The sequence below is a fragment of the Macrobrachium nipponense genome, chromosome 13 (assembly GCF_015104395.2).
Source record: "Macrobrachium nipponense isolate FS-2020 chromosome 13, ASM1510439v2, whole genome shotgun sequence".
NCBI classification, from domain to species: domain Eukaryota; kingdom Metazoa; phylum Arthropoda; class Malacostraca; order Decapoda; family Palaemonidae; genus Macrobrachium; species Macrobrachium nipponense.
The window spans coordinates 31,839,476-31,851,975 of record NC_087206.1 but is presented as its reverse complement, the minus strand read 5'-3'; the positions used below and the strand labels follow the sequence as shown (position 1 = coordinate 31,851,975).

At 38.6% G+C, this 12,500-nt stretch overlaps 2 non-coding genes across 2 annotated transcripts; one reads left to right on the top strand and one right to left on the bottom strand.

The window, feature by feature from the left end:
* Positions 1 to 3,122: 3,122 nt before the first annotated feature.
* Positions 3,123 to 3,195, bottom strand: Trnak-cuu (transfer RNA lysine (anticodon CUU)). Its single transcript has one exon. It is a non-coding gene; the product is annotated as a tRNA-Lys (tRNA).
* A 995-nt stretch (positions 3,196 to 4,190) lies between these two features.
* Trnak-cuu (transfer RNA lysine (anticodon CUU)) lies at positions 4,191 to 4,263 on the top strand. The gene has a single exon. It is a non-coding gene; the product is annotated as a tRNA-Lys (tRNA).
* Positions 4,264 to 12,500: the final 8,237 nt, after the last annotated feature.

Sequence of the window (12,500 nt, the reverse complement as noted above, 5' to 3'; positions counted from 1 at the left end):
AAAAAAACCATCGGCGCCTTTTTTTATTTGTTCCTTTTAACCTCATAGTTTTCACATAAATGTTCCATAACAACGCTTGATTCCCATATGTCTTTCTTCGTTTAAACCCATACTGGTTCTACCAGTAATTCCTTCAGCCATCTGTTTTACTCTCTCATACAGAACTCTTTCAGACACCTTTCCTGGTATACTAAATAACTTCATGTCCCAATGCTCCATATGCTCCACTGTCACTTTTACCTTGATACAAAGGAACGACATTTCTTCTCGCCTTTTCTTAGAAACCTGGCGAGCATTCTATCACACTTTCACTTTCAAAGGACTCTCTCTCTCTCACTTGTATAATCCCAACTCCTCGTGGTGTCTTTTCAGTGACACCAAGGTTTATGTTTTCACCAAGACTTGTATGCTAAAACCAGCTGCTATTTCTTATCCCAAATAATCTCAGACGAATATCTTTGCTTTTCTAAAATGAAATTGAAATGTATATTTAGCTTTACATATAAAAATATTATAGAGAGAGATAGAGAGGGGAGGGGAAGAAGATAATAAATACTGGAACTTACAGCAACTTACAGCACTGTACAAAGAGGAAAATTGCTATTCAGTCATAAAATAAAACTAAACAGAGCATTTCAGGATAAATCTTTCACCCGAACGCGAAATCTTCCAGATGAATCATTCGCAACTCCAAAAATCCCGCCACGGTAACAAACTAGAGAGAACGAGAACGACAAATATAAATATATCTTGGGAACTTGTCCTTTGCTTCAGGTCTCTGAGGTTATCTTCCAGACCTCGTAATCACCTGCATTATAAATAAATGATATTATCAAGACCACACACGCAAATGCTCACCTACTGCGATGGGAACTTAACTAAAAATAATGATAATATTACATATGTGCATTGGCCATGGAATCCCACACTGGGTGTGGAGTTAAAATAATAATAAAACTTCATAATGAGTGTGGAGTTACAATGATAAATATGAGCAATAATAATTAATAATAATAATGTCGTTAATCCATTTATGAAGAGCGAGTGCCTACAATAAATATACACAAACAAAATCAAATGTATTTGAGTTTTTAAACCAGTAGGACGCCCTAAAGGTGATAACTGGCGAAGTTTCAAGTTAAATCATCAAATGGTTAAATTTATTTAAATGTGAATTTATATTTTAAAAAGAAATCTTATATGGGACGAAATTTAAAGCAGTAAGGTTTTATCTGCCGAAAGAATTTTTCTTGTATCATTAATACTTTTGGAGATATTAGCATTTGAATAGCGTTAGGGGCCGGGCCGTGCCTGACTGCCAGAAATGCAATAATTAAAACATCATTTACAAGTGAATTTATGATATTTTAAAGATAAATCTTATATGGGATGATATTAAAAGATGTAATGTTTTATCTGCCGAAAGAATTTTCCCTATTATCTTCAATACTTTTGGAGATATCATTATTTGAATAGCGTTAGCGGTGGGCGGTGCCGGGCTGCCAAAAATGGGATCGTTTCCAGAGAGAGACTTCGCTTCGCTCGTAATAAATCAAAGATAAAGTACATTTCTCAAGGCTCGCTGCTGATTAGTAGGAATGAGGCTAAGATGAGAAAATAAGTAAATTATACTAAAAGTCGAGGAATAGGAAATCGTGTAAAGAGTAGGCACTGAATTGCATCCAGCTAATGCTCAGTCAACTCTATTGAGATGAACTGTCTCAAAGTAGATCCGGAAGAAGGAGAGAAACCTAAAAATACTATGATAACGTACAAAGCCTGAATTTAGCGTATATAGAAGGAAAACGCCAGTGACTGTTCGCTTAAAATGATACAGCGAAATACTCTAAGGAAATGGCAATATTGGTAATAATATCAATATTATTAATAAGCACTAGACGTAGGGGATTTTCATTTTTTACAAACTAATCTCAAAGGTACGCAATTACATAAGTTTAATTTCTCATTTTTATTTCTTAGAGAATTATCCCAGTAAATTCATGTCGCACGTTTGTATAAAAGGACGTAGATGAATATATTTCTAAATAATATTAATCTTCAGGTGTGCGCAAGTATTTCATTTAAGATTGTATCGCTTATATAATTTTATTTGTTGGCCGACATACAGTTACCTCCTTTAACATTACAAATGAGTAAACGTTTCGCCACTTTTATGTCGTTGACAGGCAGTGAATCTTTTCCTTTGACATAATTTTAATCAGTAAATACAAGTATTCATTGCTGCACAATATTTGCTAGTGAAATAGTAGAAATAAATATGAAATATTTATGAACCTCAAGAGTGGGAAGTAAAATAGTAGAAATAAATCTCAATATTATGAACCTCAAGAGTGGGAAGGAAGACATTACTCGCGTCTTCTTACTCGCCAACAACAAGTCTCTGCTATAGGCTACTTCGCATGGTTAGCCCAGGTCAATTCTAGAACAGTGGTTACCAACCTTTTTCAGGCCATGCCCCACCTAATCACCTCTAAAATCCTAATGCCCCTGTGGTGATATGTAACTGATTATTCAAGACATGAACTCCTAACCACGTAAAGGAAGCCTAAAAGGTCATTAACTTGGTTTAAACAAGCTTCCAAAGAACATGTACTTCCACACAAGTATTTTTAAGCATCCATACTTGTATATATACAGTACGTATTAACTCGCACACACACGCATACTCAAACAGGCTTGCTAGAAAAAAAAATAATAAATCATTTTGGAACTGCATCCCTAAAAAGCAAATTACCCGGTACCCGGTACGTTAGGACCACTGCTCTAGTCCATTGGATTAGACCAAGGTCTAAAGAGTATTCTTTAGTATTCTTTAGACCTTGTACCTATTCTCTAGAGAGTGACAACGACGACATCACAAGTGACGGTGTAAGTTTAAACATTATTTGATACCAATTAAATTACATCTCTTCAATATAGCAGCATCGCTAACGCAGTCAAGATTCGCACTAAGACAAAACAGTTATGTCGCTAATGATAACAGGAATAGCATTTTAAGACAAAACAGTGGCTGCTGACATACCACCACAACGACGGTCTAGGCCGAGACCACAACATAGCAGATTGCTGACTTGACGGATAAAGAGGGAGAAAACTTTCCTCGCCCAACGTGGGGCTCGAACCCACGACCCCGAGATTAAGAGTCTCGTGCTCTACCGACTGAGCTAGCCGGGCATGGACTGCTAGCTTGTGCCATAAATTAGGAACAGATCTTCACTGGTCTGTTTGACTTTGTTTCTGCAGTGTTTCTTAAACTTTCTTGTGCAGCGGACCCCTTTTATTAAAATTACTCATGTAGCAGACCCCTTAATATGGTAATTTCCCTCTTGGGTTTAAAAGCGTGTTCAGGGTATAATATATAGTACTAAAATTGCTAGTGAATTATTAATCGCTTATCTTCAACATAAATGTTTACATCTGCCTTAAATAACTTTCACAACATTATTAATTTTACACACAAATTTTAGTGAACTTAACAGCAACGCTTCCTCCTGAGGACCCCTTGGAACATTCCACGGACCCCTGAGGGTCAGCGGACCACACTTTAAAAAACACAAGAGGATGGCAGATAGAATATAGAATTTAGGCCAAAAGCTGGGACATATGAGGTCATTCAGCCCAGAAAAGAAAACTGACAAAAAGAACGTTTGAACGGTGTAGCAGGAGGAAAACCTCGCAGGTGCACCATGAAACAATTGTTAGAGATGTGAAAAGTCAGATCAATAGGATGGTGAATAAAGTATGGCATCACTGTTGATAGATTTATTAAGGGGGCAATGCGACCATAGAGTTGGGGATCAGGAAGCAGCAAAGGAGGCAATTATAGTATAAGATTAAGTATGGGGCGGGGGGGGGGGGGGGGGGGGGGTGGTGGGGGGGGGGGGGTGGGGGGGGGGGGGGGGGACCATTAGGAGCATAGTGTAAATGATTAATTTATGGATTGTCTGTGATGACATCCTTGGAAAGCTGTTTCGGGATTCAAGAATCGGCCTAGACTTTCATCTAATCTGTCATATTTAATGAACACACACACACACACATACATATATATATATATATATATATATATATATATATATATATATATATATATATATATATAGTAAAGAATAGTTGACAGCGATATAGGAATTCTTGATTAGCATAAGCCTCCTTTGTTCTATCATCAAGCCCGGCTAGCTCAGTCGGTAGAGCACGAGACTCTTAATCTCGGGGTCGTGGGTTCGAGCCCCACGTTGGGCGAAGCCTTTTGCCCCAGCCACCGCAGCCCAGAAACGCTGAAACGTAAACTGTTTGCATTGACATGAGACATACAAATTGTTGAATCCTGGATGAGATGGTATGCACGAGGAACACTGGTGACATCGCACTGGTACAGACAAATGATAGCCAAACTATTTAACGATGTGTGAATAGGACTGCAATGCCCCATTTGGAGCTAAATATTATAGAGAAGAGATTAGGTCCGTGGACTGTACTGAAAATGAGATGAGTCTAACAATGCAGTTTTAAAAATGCAGCAGACGGTCAACCAAAATCAGATATCCACGATCAGGTAATGGAAAAAGTTTTCAACTTATCTGATATCCACGATCAATTAATGGAAAACGTTTTCAACAACATATCTAATATCCAAAATTAAGAAAGAAATGGAAGAAGTTTTCAACATATCGGATATCCACGATCAAGCAACTTTTTCAACAATACATCAGACATTCACGATCAAGCAATTAATGGAAAACGTTTTCAACAACATAAACTGATATCCACGATCAAGCAAGTAATGGAAAATGTTTTCAACAACATATCTGATATCCACGATCAAGCAAGTAATGGAAAACGTTTTCAACAACATATCTGATATCCACGATCAAGCAAGCAATTGAAAATGTTTCCAACAACATATCTGATATCCACGATCAAGCAATTAATGGAAAACGTTTTCAACAACATAAACTGATATCCACGATCAAGCAAGTAATTGAAAATGTTTCCAACAATAATCAAAATAACCGCGATCAAGTAATGGAAAATGATTTCAACAACATGTCTGATATTCACAATCAAGCAAGTTAAGCAAAAAGTTTCAAGGAGAACAAATAATCATTAAAAAGCAAATGACGGTATCTATGAATACTGTTTTTAAGAATTTATGTCGGGATCTGGTGCAATGCCTTTTCTTACAATCTTCGCAAGATGTCTTACTGAATGAAAAGATTTTTCAGGTGAGATAAAAGAAAAAGGGCAGAATGCTTATATGGGACTAAGACTTGGATTTCTGTTGATCCTCATGTTTTCCACGGCCTTACACACACACACACACAAAACATATGAAGTTCCCAATAATGTCTAGTTACGGGTTTTAATGACAAAATCTTCGCGTTTTTAGACGATTCAAAGATAGCACCAATCATCATGAAAGCAGCGTCTAGGGTAAAATGAGGAGACTAGGGTATAGTAGATGACGGAAATAAAATAATATACAAAAATATACTGTGGTTTCGGAAATACTGGCCAAACAAATACAATTTAAGAAGCACGTTGACATCCATGAAAAGAGATTAGAAATAATGATACAATAAAATTACTGAAGGAGGCGGTTTTTACCGTCATTTGCATCCAATCCTGAGAATGAGGAGAATCTAAAGAATTCCCGAAATACGATTCTAAAAATGCAACGCAAGACAAAATAATAATAATAATAATAATAATAATAATAATAATAATAATAATAATAATAATAATAATAATAATAATAATGATAATAATAAATAATCACTTCTCAACAAAACCCGATTGTATTTTGAAATCACACGCTAAAGTGTCATTAAAAATGCACTAGAACTTTATACAATATTGCGTAGCGTATTAACAAAAGCACACATATCCACAGGACATATTTATTTCAACAAATACATACGTATCGATGCATACATATACCACATATATCACAGTGTATATGGCACGAGAAAAAAGTAAACGACCGAAAGAAAGATCTTTTGCCTTGACTGAGGCATTTTCAAGAAATTTCTGAAGATCTTCCACTCCGTTGTTTAACATTTCCTTTGTGCCTATAAACTCCGTTTTTACATTTTTTATGCGACGTTTCAATGAAAATGAATATATATATATATATATATATATATATATATATATATATTATATATATACACACACATATATATATGCCTAGGATACCTGGAATTTTGTATGGGAGGTTTCTGATTCAGGGAGTAAGACATTATGACAAGGAGCGATGGAATGGAATGGAATATCATATAGAATTTAGGTCAAAGGCCAAGCAATGGGACCTATGAGGTCATTCAGCGCTGAAACGGATATTAAGGGTAGAAAGGTCTGAAAGGTTTAACACGGGGAAAACCTCAAGTTTCACTATGAAATAATTGTTATGAGGGGGTGGATAGGAAGATAGAAGAAAATATGAATGGAGGTACAGTAAAAGGAACGAAATGGGCTGCAGCTAGGGGCCGAAGGGACACTGCAAAGAACCTTGTTTAACGCCAACAGTGCACCGCGTGAGGTGCACTGACTGCACTGACTAACTCCCTACGGGAAAAGAGGAGTGATGGGAAAGCTTTATGAGGCTTAGGTAACGAAGGCATTGCGTGGATCATCAGGTGTTTGATACGAATCAGTTATCTGAGAGGTTTGACAGATAGACTGATAGACGGAGAGGGAAAGGTGTTAAGACTACGGCGTGTGGAAAGTAATTTATTGCGTCTCATAAAAAGGCTACGATGAAAGGGTAGCGTGCGTCATAATCTGAACGAAATGACAGGTGAGATATCGTTCTATGTCAAACTTGGTCTGACCATGAGTGCGTTACGCCTCCATGACTATTTAACCTTTTTTATAGATAGTATATTACGAGAATGTACGGTAGATAAAGATATGAAGTGGAATGACGAGAAAATGGTCTTTAATTACTATACTAAAAGACAGATGTTCTTAGGTAACACAGTCTCGAATGGGAAAAGTTAAGAAAAACTGCAAAGATTAGTGACAGTCTGAAAGTGTTTACAAAAAGATAAAGTTGACAAATTGACAAATGTAAGCAAGACTCGGGTTACGAAGATTAATGTAAATAAGTAGATATAGGAAAAATCAATAAAAATAACAAAGGTATGGAAGAATGGAATCAAAAGATTCTCACAGGTTTTGTGAATTTAAAGAAATTTACGATGTTGCATGAAAGGTGAGAGGATTCTCAACACAGGTAAGGCAAGGCAGGTATCTGAGTATGAGGAAATTAATTGGAAAAAGAGAGAAGCTTACTGGAGTGTTTAAGAGACTGTTTTGCCAATTTCCCTTTATGGACGTATAGCGTAGATGACGTGTGGAATAAAAAGGAAATGTTGAAGTTGGTGAGATGGACTGCTTATGCGGTATTTGTGGAATAAGAAGAATTGAAAAGATGGGAGTTCATAATTCGTAAAAATGTTAGCGTTCAATTCAGAAGAGTTTAGAGGAAGGAGAGGAGGAAAACCCTGAAAGTGCTGGATGAAAACTGTGGAAGAAGTACTGCAATAGACGGGCCTGAGTATCTAGGAAGTTGAAGGTGGGTGCTGAGTGTGTAAAGGGGTTTGATCACTGATGATGAGCTTTTTATGAAGGTATGCAAACCAGTTAATGTGGTGGAAGTTTTCAGCCCGGGGAAACCCTTGATTTCAGCAATAAATGATGAATGTGACAGTAACTGTAACCTTGCTTTTACTCTGGTAATAGCTTAACAAATAACGTATGAACGAAAGTTCTTCTTAAATAAATATGGGAAAGAGACAAATAGTATAGCACTGGACAAAACCATTATGCTAAACACCCAACAACCTGCTACACTAACTGATGCTCTTGACATTTCATGCCTTTTGCGATCATCGCCTACGCACACTAGTCTCCTAAGGTCTTTAGCAAGCTCCTGAGCATAGATAAGTGAGAATATTGTCAAGCCCAATCAACATCCATACTCGACAACATATGATGGGAAGCTATGTACCAACAGTAGCTGGCTTTCAATGGTGGTCACACCCAATGAAGATTTAACTCACTGATTGTGAGACCAGTTACATGGCAAATATGTCACTCACTGTCATTGGCAGTTATCCAAGAACTGACCAAATTCAATGTGTCTTAACAGATCAGAAGACCCTTGGTAAAATGGACATGCTACTTTACAACGCTTTGATTACATCAATACTTATTACTTCTAGACGATCCTAAACTATTCTTCCATGTTCTGTGGAAGGTAAGCCGCAAGAAATGGGAAAACACTTAAAAGTTTGTCATGCACTAAAACAGACATACTTCGAGAATTAACGCCAATACAGTTAATGTTTATCCAAACAGTGCTCCCAGAAAAGTCCGGAAGTCCAAGAAGGATCCACGGGTTTGTGCTTATGTAACAACTACAGTATCTATTACATGTCTGAATAAAATGTTAACGTAGGTAATATTTAATCTAAACTATGAATATTAAAAGTTTTAGATCGACCCAGGCATGATATTAGATTTACAAATTCGCAATCAAACAAGGCAGTGCGATGCCTCAGGACAGATGCCAAGACGCCATGTAGAAAAACACTAGAACTACTGCACAACAACACTAACCGAGCGGTAGCGGTCATGAAATACCGATCTAGCACACTATCTTCATTAAAGTAATAAGCCTACTGATGGAAGCGCGAGAAAGATAAAAGAAATTGAAGATAGAATGTCGGGACCAACTGTTTGCAAGTACGGGTACACTCTCAGCAGACCAATCCGATTCCCAACTAGATCTGCACTGGAGAGAAACGCTGCACCTTTGTTAAGAGCTAAGTATCCCACATAATTGCCATATGATACGAGAATCCTACTATATCAACTTGAAAAGTAGGGCATTTCATGCTCTTTTCGGTGTAGTAAGCTTGAATGCAAATATACTGTTATTAGTAAAAGTGCAACATAAGTTGAAACAGTAGAACACTACAAGCCCATGGGATCCACTGGGGAAAGCACTCCGATACAGAAATGGGGAGGAATAAACTATATAACAGAAATATAAAACCATAGAAGATAAGCACTTTATGAAATAAGATTCGTGCAAAAATAGAACTTCAAATAGTTTTTGCTGTAAAACATGCCATAAACACCACACCTTAACCTTACGCGCACACGTTACAAACAAGCTGAAAACAAGTCGGGTGGTAGTCCTAACCAGCGCTTCATATAATTATCCAGTTACGGTCGTTGACTTGTTTTTAAGAAGTCAATGTGCGCTTACGGCACGTTTTTCCAAACATGGACACACCATAAAGTTCAATTATTATTATTATTATTATTATTATTATATGAAGGTAGGAGACCCTCTCTCAAACATGTTTTGTTAAAGATGATGGCAGCATCAGTGGAATTGATTTTATATATGGTCTTTTCAATTCTTCTTATTATTCTCTTCTCATCAGGGCTGATATTTGCTAATAGCTGGCCGATGTTCATATCTCGGTGAAAGAAATGTTTTCTAAAAATAATAATTTATTGATATGATAACAAAAGTGGTTAACAAATCTTAGTCTAAGGGTGTAACGGAATTCCAACGTTTCCAACCGTATCATCGGTTCATTTTCAAGGAAAGGTGAGCTTGAACTGATTGAAATGGGTTGTTGTTTGTTGTTGTTGTATTAAGCCAACACTTCTTGTTGGCACGGGCCTTTCCCTTGTTCGGCCCGTAGGTGATCTGAAAAGATTCTTTAGGTACATGGTTAGTTTTTTTGAAATTGGAAATATCTTTAGTTGTAGAGATAGGAGTGGACAGGGGAAGGATGATGGTGTCAGTAAGAGAGGGCCATCATGTCATATTATAGAAGAAGTTTGAATGAGTGTAAGGCTTTCGAAAATCGGAGAAGCGGTGCAGGTGGGGTTGTCCAACCCTTTACTCCCTTGGGTCCCTGCGGGAGGATTTTAGTTGTAGGTAAAGTTGTTTAAAAGAATGATAGTGGATGATGTGGATAGAGCCTTACAATGAGGGGATGTGATGAGGGTGATTGATTTTATTAGTTTGATTACCTTGGTGGAGGTAGGTTGTAGAGCACCTGGGCATGCTCTTCTAAGTTTTCAATGATTGTCTTTGTGACTGTGGCAGCTGCATGCTCAGCATCTTGTGCAGGTATTGCATTTTGTGCTGCACCTCTTAGCTGTGCTGTTTCTCTGCATTCCAGCAGGTAGTGAAGGAGTGGTTGCTGTGTTTCTTCTTGACAGTGTTCACATGGTCTGACACTGTTTTCCACAATTTCCCAGCAGGCTTTATATCCTAGCCTGAGTCTGTGGATGATCACAGCAAGTTTTCTTGGTGCGTGCCTGTCTATGGGAGGAGGCACTAGACCAGTCGATTTCTTATACCATCTGGCAGACGGTGAGTTCTTTTCTACCCACTCACGATGGTCATTTATCAATTTTTCTTTGCAGAGTGGTTTCATTGCATTTTTTACTTGTTGCAGTGCAGGTTGTATATGTACTTGCACTCTGTCAATGTGTTTTGTACTTTTGGCTAGCTCATCAGCCCTCTCATTGCCTGGAATTCCTATGTGACTGGGTATCCAGTTTAAGGTGACAGGCCTTCCTCTTTCGCTGTGCTGGAGTAGCAGTGTTTTAATTCCAGCCAGCAGTGCCTTATTTTCTTTAATTTTCTGTTGTTGCAGGGCTTGCATTGAGGACTTTGAGTCTGTGTGGATGATTACAGGCCCTACTTCATTCTCCAGTGAGTACAGCAGTGCCTGTCTTATTGCTGTTAACTCTGTCTGCATAGTGGAGGCGTGGTTGGAGGTCCTCCAGCTGGCTGTGAAGTTTCTTGAATATACTGCAGCTCCCGTAGTTTGATTCTCAGGATCTACAGTGCCATCAGTGTAGTATGTTTGTGCCCCTATGGTCTCAGTGTTTCTGATTGCTTCATAGGCTGCCGCTCTTAGCTCTTCTCCTGTGCAGTCCCTCCCCTTTTGCTCTTGGCAGGCTTGTGTATTTGTATATTGTAGTGTCCTTCTTCCAGGGTGGTAGTTGTTGTGTGCCCTGTGTTGTGTCTGGACCTAGTTGCAGCAGTGTTTCTGCCATGCCTAGACTTTTGATGTTGTCACTTTGGTCCTTACCATAGGAACTCGAAGTTTGAATCTGTGGGTGTTTGGCAAGTTCCTCTCTTGCTCTTTTCTTAGAGATGGAGTACAAATGCCCTGTCCGGGAATGCCCCGGCGCTTACATTGGTATGACGACTATGCGATTTTCGAAGAGGATATCCTGCCACGCTCAGGAAGGCGCCATCCATAATCATGCCAAAAACGTCCACAATACCAGGATAATTAGGAATGACATTATTCCTAATATCAGAATTATCGATAAGGCAGCAGACCACCGTCGCCTCCGCCTCTTGGAGGCCCCTACACATCGGGAAGAGAGACCCAGCCTCAACACCACCCAAGAGACTTCACTCCTCCCGACGATGCACGAAGGGCGCCGCCCGCCAGCACCATAGAGCCGATCGAACGGGCCAATCAGGTGCCCCGTCTATCGGCAATAATGACCTTCCCAATACTACGCTCCCAGTCTCCAGCGTCCGCACGAGAAGAGCAGTGCGAGCTTCCACCTCTGCAAGACGGCTTGACTCAGGGACTTAATCCTCTGTTCAGCCAATGAAAATGCAGCGCCCATCAGACAGAGCACCTGGGACACAATAAATACCGCCGAACGACCCCATTTCAATCAGTTCAAGCTCACCTTTCCTTGAAAATGAACCGATGATACGGTTGGAAACGTTGGAATTCCGTTACACCCTTAGACTAAGATTTGTTAACCACTTTTGTTATCATATCAAATAAATTATTATTTTTAGAAAACATTTCTTTCACCGAGATATGAACATCGCCAGCTATTAGCAAATATCAGCCCTGATGAGAAGAGAATAATAAGAAGAATTGAAAAGACCATATATAAAATCAATTCCACTGATGCTGCCACATCTTTAACATATTAACATTATTATTATTATTATTATTTTTTTTTTTTTTTTTTTTTTTTTTTTTGCTCTATCGCAGTCCTCCAATTCGACTGGGTGGTATTTATAGTGTGGGGTTCCGGGTTGCATCCTGCCTCCTTAGGAGTCCATCACTTTTCTTACTATGTGCGCCGTTTCTAGGATCACACTCTTCTGCATGAGTCCAGGAGCTACTTCAGCCTCTAGTTTTTCTAGATTCCTTTTCAGGGATCTTGGGATCGTGCCTAGTGTTCCTATGATTATGGGTACAATTTCCGTTGGCATATCTCATATCCTTCTTATTTCTATTTTCAGATCTTGATACTTTATCCATTTTTTCCCTCTCTTTCTCAAAACAACTGGTGTCCCATGGTATTGCGACATCAATGAGTGATACTTTCTTCTTGACTTTGTCAATCAACGTCACGTCTGGTCTATTTGCACGTATCACCCTATCTATTATTAT